The sequence below is a fragment of the Mustela nivalis genome, assembly GCF_964662115.1.
Source record: "Mustela nivalis genome assembly, chromosome: Y".
Taxonomy (NCBI): domain Eukaryota; kingdom Metazoa; phylum Chordata; class Mammalia; order Carnivora; family Mustelidae; genus Mustela; species Mustela nivalis.
In genome coordinates, this window is record NC_139041.1 from 32280166 (window position 1) to 32295257 (window position 15092).

Consider the following 15092-nt stretch of genomic DNA (forward strand, 5'->3'; position numbering starts at 1 on the left):
GAATGGCACTATTTAGTTCAACTTTTTTTTTTTTTTTAAGATTTTATTTATTTATTTGACAGAGAGAGAGCACAAGCAAGGGGAGTGGGAGAGGGAGAAGCAGGCTTCCCGCTGAGCAGGGAGCCCGACGCAGGGCTCCCTCCCAGGACTCGGGGATCATGACCTGAGCCGAAGGCAGAAGCTCCCCCCACGGAGCCACCCAGGTGTCCCTTAAGTTCAACTTTTTTACTACCATCTGAAACTCTTTCTTAAACCCAGCATATTATTCCTCAAACTTGTTTTCCTAACGGTCACTCCTCTCACTGAATAAACCTATTTGTCACCTTTAAGAAACTGGAAAATAATATCTTTACGTAGGGACTCAATACTGAAGTGCGGATTCACAACCATAACACCCCGATAAAACAACTACAGGACAGCAGCTCCGAGTTCAGTGGTCCCGAAACCTTACAGTCGGTCAGGCGACGTGGATATCTCAGCGTATACGAACTGCGTGTGATAAGTTAAAAGCAGAAATGCACATTAGTCATCATTGTAACATTCCAGACTGCTGGTCAATCTACCTTAAAGATGTTCACGGTCAGCCTAATGATATACGTATGTGGATTCCAAATCCCTGTGAGCCTTAACAGAGACGTTGATCCTTTCATGCACACGAAGGCAGAATGCGAGGATGAACTCTTAGATGAAATATTTAATTTATTCCTAAAATACAGAATACTGTTTGCTGTGACTAGGACAACTGCGGTAGAAGATTGCAGTTAAAAGAATGAGGTATCCCAAACAACGACACATACAATACAAAACAGAATGATACGTCCTTTGCAATTCCTAGATAATTTTGAGGTTGATGCATTTCTTTGTCATTAGAATACTCTTATGAGCTAATACGGATACATTCTGTCGTATGGACTGTATTCTGGAAGGAATTACTTATCAATATAGCTGATATGAAAAGCATTCAACTAGACGTTAAAAAAAACCCAGCATATGCGTGTAATTTGGAAAAAGGAACTCTGGGAAACCGTCTGATAGGATCCACACAGTTGAAGACACATTTACCATGTGACCCAACGTTGCCACTCCCGGATAAATACCAGCATTAACAGGTACGTGTGTTCACTGACACAGGCAACAACGGTTATACCGCTGCTCGGCACTATTTCTTTTTCTTAATTTCTCTTTTTTATGGCTTTTTAAAAAAAGATTTTTATTTATTTATTAGGGAGAGGGTGCATGCAGGAGAGAGAGAGCAGGAGTAGGCAGAGAGCACAGAAGCAGAGGGAGCCTGACCAGGGCTTCGATCTCAGGACTCTGGGTCCGTGACCGGACCTGAAGGCAGACGCTTAACAGACAGAGCCCCCCCAGGTGCCCCACTCGGCAGTATTTTGAAGCTACAGAATTTAGAAAATAAAAGGCCACCTGACCTGCTTCACTTTGGAGACAGCAAGGATGACTTAGAAATTGGATACAGTCACCGCGTGGCAGAAATATGGCCTCATTATTACATGTGATTTAAGACAAGTGAGTTCGTATCCTGGATAATAGGATACTTAATCTGACCTGCTAATAGTCATCGAATGCTGGGTGCAAAAGTAGATTTATTGAGGGCCCATGTGAATATGGCTCTACGTACTCGATGCATATTAACTCCTTTACTGCTTGCTAAAGACAACTTTATGAGATATTTTTTGTGCCTTGTGCCTGAGAAGCTGAAAACCATCCGCCAGTGGAGGAACACCATGCTTGGGGGGTGGGAGACAGGGCCGAGCCCGGGGAGTGAGATAAAGGCAAGTCACGGAAGGCATTTTAGGCTGAGCTACAAGAGGTATAAGAGGTAGAAGCAGGCTCCTTGCTGTACAGGGAGCCTGAGGCAGGACTCACTCCCAGGACCTGGGATCATGACCTGAGCCAAAAGCAGCCGCTTCACCGACTAAGCCACCCAGGCGCCCCTCAGATATTTTATTATTAAATAATCTCTATATGCCATGAGAGGCTCAGACTTACAACCACAAGATCAAGAGTGACAAGCTATCCTGCCTGAGCCAGCCAGGCGCCCCTGCACTATAATTTTAAAATGGACCAGACAGCCTTATTGATGTGGTCTATTAGTGGGTGTGGCGGGACAGAAAGACGGGAATCCGATGCGTACGTCTGAGTCGCCTGCTGTTTACTGGGCTGGGGAAGCTGGGGGAGAGAGTATCTGTTTGTGCAATACAGAAGCAACAGCTTTATGCTGGGGGTATTTACTTACAGCGGCTTATAGGCACCCAAGGGTCGACAACAAGTCGGTAGCTGCACTTGGGATTTTAGGGATGAGGTCAGAGCTGCAGACAAGAACTGGGGGGGTCTTCTTGATACACAGGGCATATATGACTGTGGGAATAGATAACATTGCCTGGGGAGACCCAGCAGCTGGAAAAAAACATGGAAGTCCAGGATGGGGCCTTGGGAGAACCCACCATTTACAAGGAGGACAGAAGTGATATAGGAAGGCCGAGAAAAACTGACCAGGGGCGTGCTAGCATCACAGAGAAAGAAATGCATTTACAACAGAAATGAATGGGAAAAGAAGGATTAAAACTGAGGGACAAGAGCCAAGTAATTTTAAATAGTTTTCACCAAGGTTCCCGGATTTAACGTGAGAGCAATCAAAATAAGAACATTAAAATATAGGCCAAATTCCAATAGACTTGTGTGTACCACGAGAAGTCAGGAACACCTGATAGCTTGTCCCAGGAGAGCTCGAAGTTACGAAATGAGTATCTTTGCTTTCTGGAGCTGACGGACATAGACCAACAGCAACATCTTATCTTAAATCTGACAACCAGCACCTCTAACCCTTCCGCCATAGGTTGCTGACAGACGATGGTCACTGTTTACGTGACACGCGGATGTTTCGTTCACCGCGGGTTCCCAGGTGAGCGTCTCACACGAATGACATAGGGCAACTCGGCCATTGGTCAGCACAGGGAGGGCAGGACGGGGCCTGCTTGGCTCTTAGGCCTTGGCGGAAGTCAATCTAGATCATCCAATTTCCTGCTGCATGGCCACGTTGGAACCAGCATGCTGTGTTTCTCAGCACTAGTTGTGTAACAGAGGAGCTCCTGGGATGTGCCTTTCAGCTACAGGAGGAACAATCTGTATTTCCTTTGTACACGTCCAAAGGGAAGATTGTGCCTCTCCCTCCTCAACCGCTCAAAAAGAGCTTCTAGGGGAGACCAGGGTAGCAGAACATCATGGAGAATCATCACCATTGGAGAGCCAGGCTTGCTTGCTTCTGATACAACCGACTTCCTGGGCTCAGCTGAGGGAGGCTGGTGTCCTTCCACGGCTAAGTGACGTGGTCTGACTTGCATGCCTCCACGCCAATTAGGGGCAACTTGCTGGGGGGGCAGCATTGACACTGGGCCCATTGGCTTGCCTAAGAGGAAGCCTCAGATCCCTGATCTCGATTTTGAGATGCATGCCTTATCCTGCCCTCCGTGACCAAGAGCAAGGGCTGCCCCTCACGTCGTACCCAGAAGTCTTCAGGGCTGCATCTCTCCAAAACCCCGCACACCATCGCCAGGTCCCATCTAGGACAGAGCTCCTTCTTCCTAGGCAGACGTGCATCCATATAGGTCACGCTTCTCACACAACCTGCACATTCCTCACGCTCATATACGTTTGATTTTTACAAAATAACAAGTTGGGATACTATTTAATTTTATTTTATAACTGCTCAAAGGCAAAGAAGAAAGGAAAGGTAAGGTATAAGGTCTTTACCTGAGATAGGGATGTGTTCCTCTCTCTCCAGATTCTGAATATGTTTCCTTCCATCCTCTCCTGGCCACGCACCCCCTCTTCTCTCTCTGTTAAGTGTGATCTCTGGGAAGTGCATAAGGGAGCGTAAAGAGGTGGACACATAGGTCACGTAGATACATATGCTTCTATCTTTCAAAATTTAATTCTATTGAGTGTTATGGGCTGCATTTCTGAATTAATTTGCTATGTTTGAACTTCACCCATGAACCCAACACATTGGAAACATAATTCGTATCAGCTGCATAATAATTTCATATTACACCAGTGCCATGATGGGCTTACCTCTTTTATCCTGGACACTCAGATCTCTTTCATTGTCCAACATGGTGCTGAAGACCCTTCTGCGGTTGACGGTGCTCCCACGTGCTGGTTAGCCAGAGCCCCGGACGTGTGCATGTGGAAGGGACATTCGTCACTTCATGACTACCTGCCAAAAGACAGAAAACCAGAAGCTAGTAACATGATTATTGTCGACATGTCCAAGACTGAATAATGAATCACACCTCATCAGATAAATTATGCAGCTTAAGTCCAAATATGGGTTCAACCAGGCTTGCATGATCTTTGCACAGTAATATCGACTCTAAAAAATAAAAACGAGTTTGAAGAACGTTGACCTTCTCAAGCCAGCAATCAGGATTATGGTCTACGATGAAGAGGGTCATTTAGTGCGTGAGCAACTGGCAGGGTTTGTCGACAACAGGGAAGATGAGGTGTCCAGAGACTGGGAGTTCTGATGGCTCCAAGCGATTTCTGAGTCATCTATGAAGGATGGAGGAACATCTATCCCTTCCAACTCATTAGGCAAGCTTATCCTTTAACAATCAACTTCCACCATCCCAAATGGTTTGGGAGATCAAATCTGCACTTACAATGTTTTTACTTTTGTCCCGTTTTTTTTTTTTTTTAATAATATATATGGTATATTGGGTCATTGACTTATGTGATAGTGAATTACAGAGATGTCTCCCTTTTGATGAACCATCTAGATAATACAGACCGCGGCGGGATGCCCAAAGATGCCTTGAACCGTTAGCCTGCCTCGTCTTAGAACTGTCTACACCGTAACTGAGAAAAATATTTCTAGACTCCTCAAGAAAATTGAGACTCTCAGGAAAATGAGGCATACACAGCGTCCAGGAAAGATAAGCCTGTTCATTCATCTGAATTCTGGATCTGCTGACAACCGTATGGTCAGGAGTCAACTCCTCAATGAAGACCAAGTACAGACTAAAAACATAAAGATGAATCAGGATGCAATCGATCGGAAAACTTGGGAATGCGGTGCTCCTATGCACCCAAATTCAGTTGCTTGAGAAACTCGGGTTGAGAATTTAGGTCGACATTTGTTGAGAGATACGCTCAAGAGAGACACATGGGTCTAATATTATCCTTGGCTCGTAAAAGAAAACACACACATTTATTTGTAGAAACCCTATTTCTTCCTTCTCTTACACTCGCTGTCACATCCGCCAAACGAAAATTCAGGAAATGTCTTCTTGTGTGGGCTTTGATGACTGACCGTGGAGGAGATGAATAATAATTCATTCTCCAAATTGCCCAAAAGATGAACTCAAATGGGAATCTCTGTCATATATTCTCTAGAGAAAGCAGGCATAAAACATGCTACATGTATATAGCTATATATATATTTATATATTATAGTCTCTCAATTAGCACATTCTGGAAGGTCCAGAAAGTCTGTGTCTGAAACACCCCAACAGACCTAGTTGACTCAGAAAGACGTCTCACCGGCTTAGGTCAAGCATCACCAATCTCAAGGAAGGGACTCTGCCTTTTTCTTTTTTTTCTTTTTTTTCCACTCTCCAGCCATTTCCATGCAGAAGATTTCCTTGGCAGCAACAGACCTTGATCTCACCTCTGTCATCAAAGCTTTCTGTCTCTGGTCTTTGGTGAAGCAGTTTCCCACGGAGAAAGAATGACGGAGTGGGTTATGAACGCCTCCTTCTATTTTTACATCCCCCACGGAGAGGCTCCCTGTGCAGAGGTAATGGGTGATTCATTCCTGACAACTGCATACGACAGCAGGAGGCCCTTCTGGTCTTCCTCCCAGGCCGCCCTTGCCCGATCTCATATTCTCTGACAGAGCTACAGGCTTCATGTTGCCTTTGCCCCAAAACGTCCCTTCCCTGAAGGCAACACACAGTGAGGGCATTCTTCTGCTCAGCATCATTTCGGGGAGAAAAAAAAAAGTTTTGCATTTTTCAGCAGCACAACAATACATCCTCATCCCTTTTTGATACATGATAAAAGATCCAAGTAGAAATGAGGCATTCCCCATGGACCATTTTGGGTTGGACACGGGAGCCCACACAGCATTACCTTCGAGAACAATGCTACGGAGACGTCCTTAGCCCATTTTCCTCGCTATAACAGACCAAACTCGACAAACGTCAGCAAACGGCCTTCTGGGAAGAACCGATTAGGAAAAGAAAAAAATAAATAAACAAAAAATAAAAAAGCAAAATGGCGACAGCTGCATGCCCCCAAGAGCCCAGAGGAGGCACCAGGAGATCGTTTTACAGTAGTTGAAGGCGCACATCAGGATGCTATAAAATGTGGACCCGGGAATCACAAGTTAGAAATAGACGTGAGCCCCTTCGGGAAGTGAGACGAAAAACGGGATTAAGATGGTGCTGAGCAAAAAGGAGGGGGGGGTGCGATTGACAGTCTACAAGCCGCCGTTCGGAAGTGTAGTGGGAACGATCGTCTTTACAGTCAGGAGAGAGAGAGCAGGGAGCGGTGAAGGTCAGGGTAGAGGGTGCACGTCCGCATCTGCCAGGTCCCGGCAATCAGACTGTGCTTGACAAAAGAATCAAAGAAGAGAAAAACCACCTTATTTTGTCCCGCCCATAACATGATTGGTCATGAACTTCCAGTTCCCATCATCCACTAAATCATGTTTAAATATTTAAACGAGAGATGTTTCGCCAAGCGTGCTCTGAAGCATCCCCAGGCCACGCTTTACACAGCTCCCTGCCTCGTCCTCCTCAAGAATGCTGCCTGAGGCTTAGGGCACGGCTGGTCCGACCTTCTGTGGGGCGGTCGTGCCTCCCATGGGATTGGGTCACCTTGATGCTGGCAGCGGGGTGACGCTGGGGCTTTATAAGGTGTTCCGCGAGGACGACTGTATTTCATACTTCTACGGGAAGAGCATTTCCGGGCACAACCTAACATCCTACAGCCCGCGCCAGACCACGTGTTCCAGATCTTCTCCATTCCGTAAATGCGTTAGGAGTGAGAGAGCCTGTGCCACCCGGCTTTGCCCTTCCAACCACTCCAACCCACTTCTCACTCAGCAGTGGGACGATCCTATCCACCGGCTCCCTTCAGAGCGCTGCTCCGGACCCTCCAATGGCTCTGTGTTCCGATGTGGACAAGACCCACCGTCTCCTACGGCGCTCAGCTCCACGACCCCCCATGTCTCGGCCTCTGTGACCCTCCCTCTCTTAGGTCTTTCCTTTCCTTGTGCTCACTGTGGTGACCACACCGTGGACCGCTCCCTAACCTGCCAAGCTGGGTCTCAGCACCCCGGACAGCGCTCGGTCTTCCTCCCCAAGGTTCAGATACACACGCCCGCACGCTTCGTGCGTGGTAAACTCCGAGCATTCCCTTCTCCAGCTCGGGGCTCCCATCCAGCAGCGGACGTGGCCGCGACCGGCCCCCCGTGACGTCCTGAAGCTGCTCTGTTGTTACGGCACGGCCACTGGGCCTGCCTCCTCTGTGAGGTCAGCGGTTCCAGTGATACCTCTGCTGTGGCCCAGCAAGGGCAAGTGCCCAAGACGGTACTACTGAACGGCTGTACTAAAGGATCATTCCTGATGGTGGTCAGAGTACCTCCTGCTTCCTCTATGATGTTGGTAGCAGGACACTGTCCCTGGTAGGCAGGACATAGTGCTCACGGCGCACAAAGGACAGTGTCTACAAGACACTGTGTGTAGGAGCCAAAAACTCCTCTGTATTACCGATTGGAAAGACCTCGGCGTCCCCAAAGACAATGCCCATTTTTCAGGTCCACCGTACTAATACGGTATCAACAACAGTTTTAATGGTAGACGTACACCTTGGAGGAAGGTCACGGGTGTTAACTCACCTAGTTCTCATAGCATTAAGTGGCTTACGTATTTCTGTCACTAGCCTTCTGCAGGTGCGACTGTCGAAGAATGTGAGTTCATTTCCAATGTCCCACATGAACCTGTGAGGTCTGGAAGCAGGTTCTGAGTTTGCCGAGGACGTTTGGGGATGTGGCCGTCATCGTCCCACAGCTCGTGAAGACCAGAGAAAACCCTGGACATGGTTAGAACTTTCTGGGGTCACGTCCCTCAGCCTTTCAGTTTTTCTTGTCAGGAAATGAGCCTGGACCAGCCGCGGAGAACAGTGAAGGTGTTTAAAGGAGTAGAGGTACGTGAAGACATTTTAAACCCTCGGCGTGCCCAGTGGGTAGATAGATGGTCTTCGGGGCATGGCCATCTGGGGCAGAGCATCTCAGGGTCAGGTCACATCCTGGCATCTTTTCAGTTGCTGTGACTGAACACAGCGCCTTTGTTTAGTGTTTTAAATGTTCATGCTGAAACACAGCCTTTTTGTATCCTCTCGAATCCCTTGACATGCAGCTCTGGTTCTACTGGAGGGCTCCTCGTGCTCTCCCCACTGCAACTCGGGCGGTCCTTGCGCACGCCGGCCTGAGATGCTCACTTTCCCATCTGTACAACTGCCTTCTATTGAAGTACAATTAATTTTTATGACGTTTTCCATTGCGGGGATGGTCTTAGCAGAATGACACATGTCTCAAGTTTACAGCATCTCCATCAGGTTTTCCAACCTCCCTGCTTCGAGCTGCCCGCTCTCTGTGTCCCTGATGCCTTCATAAAGTTCCAGTGCCTCGGGGACATATTTCTGGGCAACATTTAGAATTTTCTCTTATTCCGTGGTCATGCAGACAGTGGTAGGTGCCTTATTGGGGTAGCAACGGCAAAACGAAACAACATAAGGCAAGGGTTTATAACATTTGCAATTTAACCAAACCCATTCTTGCCTAAATTTGGAGACGTGCATCACTTTTTCTTGTAGAGTTTTTTTATTTTAGAATAAGAGAACATGCACAGGGCCGACGGAGGGACAGAGGGGTCAAGAAAGGGAACGATTCTCAAGCAGACTCTACACTGAGCACAGAGCCCAACGCAGGGCTCGATCTCACACCCCTGAGATCGTGACCTGAGTCCAAACCACAAACTGACGTTTCACCAACAGGCGTCCCTAGAAACACACAACTTCCAAACTAGAAGAGAAAGCGAGAGAGTGGGTCAATTTGGAACAGGGACGGCTGTTCAGCTGGAAGCTAGAAGGGCTTTGTTGGGCTTCCGCTCCCCGGGACATAGATACGAAGTCATCTAGAGCTTGTCGTTTCTTTATGTACACGGGGAGCAAGGTTCTTGTCCAGAAGCACGTTTCAAAGCATCACAGAGCCCAAGACCTGATACCAAAGGCTTTGTCCAACCCCAGCCTTTCTCAGAAGGGACCACTCTATTTCATACGTGTTTTTGATAAGCTTCAAATCAGTGTCATCAACTCCTCCCAGTGTGGACTATCGAGAGGAAAGACTCGGAAGTAGCAAGACACCTGGAGGAAACCCAGGCAATACAAACGACACTCTAGCCCCTCCAGCCGCCCATCTCCCTTCTCTCTGTGCACACAACAAAGCTTTCAAGAAGAAACGGCCACGCCTTGGTCCATAATTGCCCTCCCTAGCCGACGAGTATCACAGGGAAGAAAGGCACACAAGCTGGATGGTGTATGCCCAGCTTCTGGAAGGGGCTAGACTGCTGCCCCAGTTTGGTGGGTTTATGTACGTGGGTTTACGTAGGGGTTGAGGCCGTCACAGGATCCTTCCATGGACAAGTCTGCCCTTAGCCGTTGACACGACTGGTGGTCATGCTAAAAGGATCAGGCCGAGGGTTTTTAATGCTTTGGTCACAAACCACCCCCTCGCCCCTTGGCCCAGGCACCCAGCGCCTCCCGCGTTGGAAATCGACCCCATCAAAAACCTCCCTCTTTGTCTTCCCCATCCTTTCCCTACAACACACGTCAGAATTCCTCGTCTCCATCCAATTTGAATTCTTGAATATCCGAAGCCGCTTCTTGATCTCAAATGCAATGAATCCGTAATAAAAGCAGATTTCAGTAATTCACTCCCCGAATTCCTCTGGAGGCAAAGGCGGATAATAAACATCATGTTGGGGCGGGCGTATTACGGGTCCTTCTCTACTCGAGGGTATCACATTTTATTTGATTTATGAGCCGCGGATTGTACAAACCGATAGATAGTTAATAGAAATTAATTCTCTTGTTTGTAAAATGTTGTTCTATTAAATTTCACGGGGTTGAAAAAACTGAAAAGTAAGGCACAGGAGTATGAGACCTTCTCCAGTGGAATGTTTGCTGTATAGAAAGGGAACTGATGTCTAAAATAATGGGAAAGTAAATTCTGTGATTGCCGTGTGCTGAGTGAGATACTTATGTCTAGAGAATAAATGAATTTCACCCTTTAGAGCTCATGCAACTACGGGTCAGAGTTTGCTGCTGGAGTGTGGGTTTTATAAAATCATATAGGATTTTAAGAATTCTGTATATACATATATATGTGTACATATAGGTGTTTGCATGTACATGTGTGTCTGGTTTATAAGTATGTACACTTACACATCTACGAGCAGGTGCATGCAAAACATTAATATACTCTCTACAGAGTGCTTTTATATACATTTAGAGGACATACATTTAAATATGCTTTTATTACAATTTGGTAAATATTCAATATAGGTATATTCAATATAGTGATTTTCACCCTATGCAGTGAAATGGATTAATAAAATTTGGGCAGATACCCTGTTTCACGTCACAGGACAAATGTTTTAATAATAAGCAAATTGCTTTAATAATAAGCAATCAGAGGGGGCGCCTGGGTGGCGACTGCCTTCAGCTCGGGTCATGATCTCAGGGTCCTGGGATCGAGCACCGTATCGGGCTCTCTGCTCCACGGGGAGCCTGCTTCCTCCTCTCTCTCTGCCTGCCTCTCTGCCTGCTTGTGATCTCTGTCTGTCAAATAAATAAATAAAATCTTAACCGTAACCCTAACCTTTATCCAAGGCAACAAGTATATTAAACACTTAATATACACGTTGCAATGGAAAGCTATGCTTGAAATATGAGTAGGTATGATGGTCATCAATAGTAAAAAAAAAAAAAAATACACACATAGATATAAATTTCTGCAACAAGTTCCCGAACATCTCGCTCGTGGTCAGCCGGCCGCCGCGCCGAAGCCACCACTTGAGTTATGAACAGGTTTTGAGGATTGTGACGAACAGTTTTTGGATCTCAGCCACGGTTTCGTGCTCGAACACGGTGCTCAACGGTAGGAGAGGGCGGGCTGATTGCGTAAGGAAACCCAGATCGAAACCTTTTCTGCCTGACGCCAGCAGGGACTACAGAAAATACTCTTCATTTTATTTTTAAAAGGGTGTTGGACTCAAACAGTGAAACAAACGTTTTTGGAGATCACCCGGAGCGGTGGCAAAAGCAGACTGAGATTGTGGATTTCTCTTCTTGACCCGTTTATTTCCACGGAGATACCGGCAACGGTCTTGGCACAGAGTCGGATCTCGGTCCCCTCTGCCGTGTCTCTGAGCCCCGAAGCCTCCGGTCAAGGACCCCCGTTGCGGCTGGTTTTGCCTCTGCTCTGCCGTGACTCTGGGGAGGGCAGAGGCTGCCTGCCCAGGAGCAGACCTTAAACGTGGCTGGAACTTCTGGCTGTACACTCTCCCCTTCACACGGCCGAGTCCCCCCTCTCCGAACGGCAAGCACGTGGCAGTGGGTAGGAAGGCCGAGAATGTTCTCCTGTGAAGAGACAAGGTCCAGTGGGACTCCCGACCACAAAGATATGTCCGTTGTCCCTATAAGCAAACGACCTTAGACCAGACACGTGGACTTTCTCAAGGGTTACGGTGCAAGATGATCCCACCATGTCCTTGCCCACGATGAATCTGGAACCGTCATGTTCCAGGACCTCTGGAACCTGCCTTTTCCACGAGGTGTCCCCGCGGTTCTGACGCAGAGGACCCGCGCACGCCACCCGGAACACAGCCTTGTCTGGCCGCGGGTGAAGCCCCGTGTCTCCCGCCACTCAGAGACGCCGCGGTGCTTGACGAAGGTCTCCCATCACGCTGCGTGCATAGACAGAGAACGTGTCCAGAAGCGCACCGTGTAGAGAGAACGATTGTTTCCATTTTTACTTCTCTAGCCACACAGAGCATTATTCTGGTTTTGCTTTCTTCACCGTCTCCTAGAACTGGCCCCTGCCCATTCCTACCCCGTACCAGGGAACTGTATTTTCTTTCTGGCATTTTATTCCATGTACAGCCATACCCTTGGGAAATGCATGTTTCCTTGATAATCTTCTGCCTCTCCCCCCAGGAGAATGTGAGTCCTCCAGTATTCCTAGATTCTGGGGCAGTCTGTGAGGCCGCACGAGGGTTCACTGCCGAGGGAAGAAGAGAAGGGAGGACGGGTGGCTAGGGAGGGTATTATTTGTAAAGGGATTGGTTTTTCCTTATCTGGGTTTTCTCATGTGACCGATCGCGTGAAGCACGTTCACATCTACAAAGTCGAGCTCTGCTCCCCTGTTAGAGCCTCCATTCCGACGTTCTAGTTCGACAAAGAGAAAAACATTTGTTACCTGAGCTACGGCATGTTTTCTTAACTCCGAGGGCGGATTTTGTTCCACGTCCTGTGATTCCTTTGAGTTCATAAACGTGTTGCGGTGGATAAGGGTTGAGGTCCTTGATATGTATGAAAAAAAATATGTATATATCCCTTCAAAATACCGGAGGCCATGACCTTAACTGGTTTGTAAGTTTTCTGAGCTGAGCTTCCTATTCCCTGTGGAGTCACAGTTCCCAGATTAATACACGCGTATATGGGATCAATCAATAAATTTCTTTTCTTGAAGATTTGATTTATTTGAGAGAGAGAATGAGCAGGCAGAGACGCAGAAGGAGACGCAGGCTCCTTGGTGAGCAGAGAGCCCAGCCCGACTTGGGGCTCAATCCCAGGACCCCGAGATCATGACCTGAGCTGAAGGCAGGCTGAGCCACCCAGGCGCCCGCAATTAATACATGTCTTCCCCATTAGCTTCTTTCAAGGCTCAGATGTCGCCATCTCCGTAGGCCCATATACGACACTCTCCTCGGCTGGGTCTTTCCGAGCTTCCACTGAACATCAGAACCGGGGACTCGTGCGGGGGTTTTCATGCCGGACATCCGCATCGCTCTCAATCCCCACAAGCTCCGTGGACCTAGTGACACCAGTTGATCCTCACTAAGCCGCGGTGACGGTCGGCCCAGGAGCCGTCAACACCGAATGAGCGAACACGGAACCATGCCCAGGGGTCAAAATATCCAGCTACGTTTCTCGGAGCCTTTGGTCACCGCATGTCTACCCACCCATCCATACGTAACCTTGTTTGAAGTGTGTTTCTCTTAAAGACAGCACATTCCAACCGATCCTTTGGTCACTTATGTGGGACGCAAAGCCAACGCCTCACATCTATGAGATGCAGACGTCCCTCATGATTTTCCCTGTAAGACCCATCACCGGTTTCTTACTCTTATGCACACCAGACAGCACGTGAGCGCAAACTCGGGGCACAGAAATGATGAAAACGGGACACCGAGCTGTCTGGTTTGCAGCCTATGGGTCTCCCTGGCTCTGCTCTGGTCCGGCTGCCACAGGACAGTGGACGAGCTTTGTCAACAGCACAGAAGAATAATTATTAGAGTCTTCTGCTTAATACCACAGAGCGGCTTCCCACGGCCGTCAGAACGACACAGCTCTAGCACTTTCCGACGGCCTGCGACACCCCGCCGCGGCTTGCCCCGTCCTACAGGGCCGCAGTTGTAGCTTCGCCCTTTCTCCAAAAAATATTCCTTGCACTGCTTTGTCTCGCTCCTTGCTTTCGGTCTTTCTCAACGGGGCCCTCCGCCGGCTCCGTTGTCCCCTCCCTGGTCCCTGGAGTGCCGGCAAAGCCAGCCACCTTTCGGCACAGGCCCACACGTAAATGCCGTTCCATCAGAGAATTCCCAGACTCCCTGCTAAGGTCCCAGCTCACCTGCGCGGCTCCCCCGGGCTGTGCCGTCTTCACGTCTCCCTCGAGAGTGGCCTCGCTCCCGTGCAGGTGGGCTACCCGTCTACACCTCCACGGATACAAGCTCCCTGGTCACGTGATCTGGCTCCTCGCTGAGGACGTGGACAGGGCAACGTTCTGGCCCACAGTGGTTCTCCACGCACAAGTGAAGCCTGAATAGCTTGCAGACCACTCCTGTGTCCTGCCGTACGGCACTAATTGATGTCTCCATCCCAATTTTCCCTCTCACAAGGGAGGCCCGCGGCCAGCAGGAAGGAGCTGACTTCGGCTTTCCGGCAAGGCTGTTGACATGTTCTCTCCTCTCCGTCTGCGCCAGGCAGGGCGACAGAGATACAGGTAGGAACGCGGCCAGCATTTCCATAGCCGTTGACCATTCTTCCCTAAAAACCCCTTGATGACGTGGCCCCACGTCTGGCGCGTGTGTGTGTGTCACTTTTGTGTTGCTCTCCGACAAGGCTCCGATGCTCAGAGCTTGACATCGACGGCAACCGTTTCTTTTTTATTTGTCACCAATCTGCAGTTGCAGCTGGTCGCAGGGGGTCCCGCTTGTCCCTGTTCCATGCGGGGACAGCTGGCTTGCCAGAGGATAGCTGGAGGCTGTCATCAGCACGGGGACTCTCCCCGGTAGGGGGAGGACAGGCCGGACCTCCGCGGGACTGCTGGCAGCCACGCACGTGTTCCCTGTCCGCGCGGCCGCCTGGCTTCCCTAGGGCACGGCGGTGGGTCCCCACGTGAGTGCCACGAATCCTAGGGAGAAGCTGAGCTACTGGGGTACCTAGGCGTTAGAGACAGGAAGGAATATCCCGTCTGCCCTAGTGACATCACAGACCTTCTCAGGGACGCTCTGCCTCGACAGATAACCAGACAGCTTCTTGCAGCGGGAGAACGAACGTGGTAGAACACTGTTGCTTCTACATCTTTGTGTGTTTCTCTGTAGTGTTTGTGGTTCGTGCGTGTGTGTCCTTCATGCAAGCAGCAGAGGCTAAGACAAAAATAAATAAATAAATAACAGAATTGGGGCACCTAGGTGGCTCCGTCGGTGAAAGCGTCTGCCTTCAGCTTC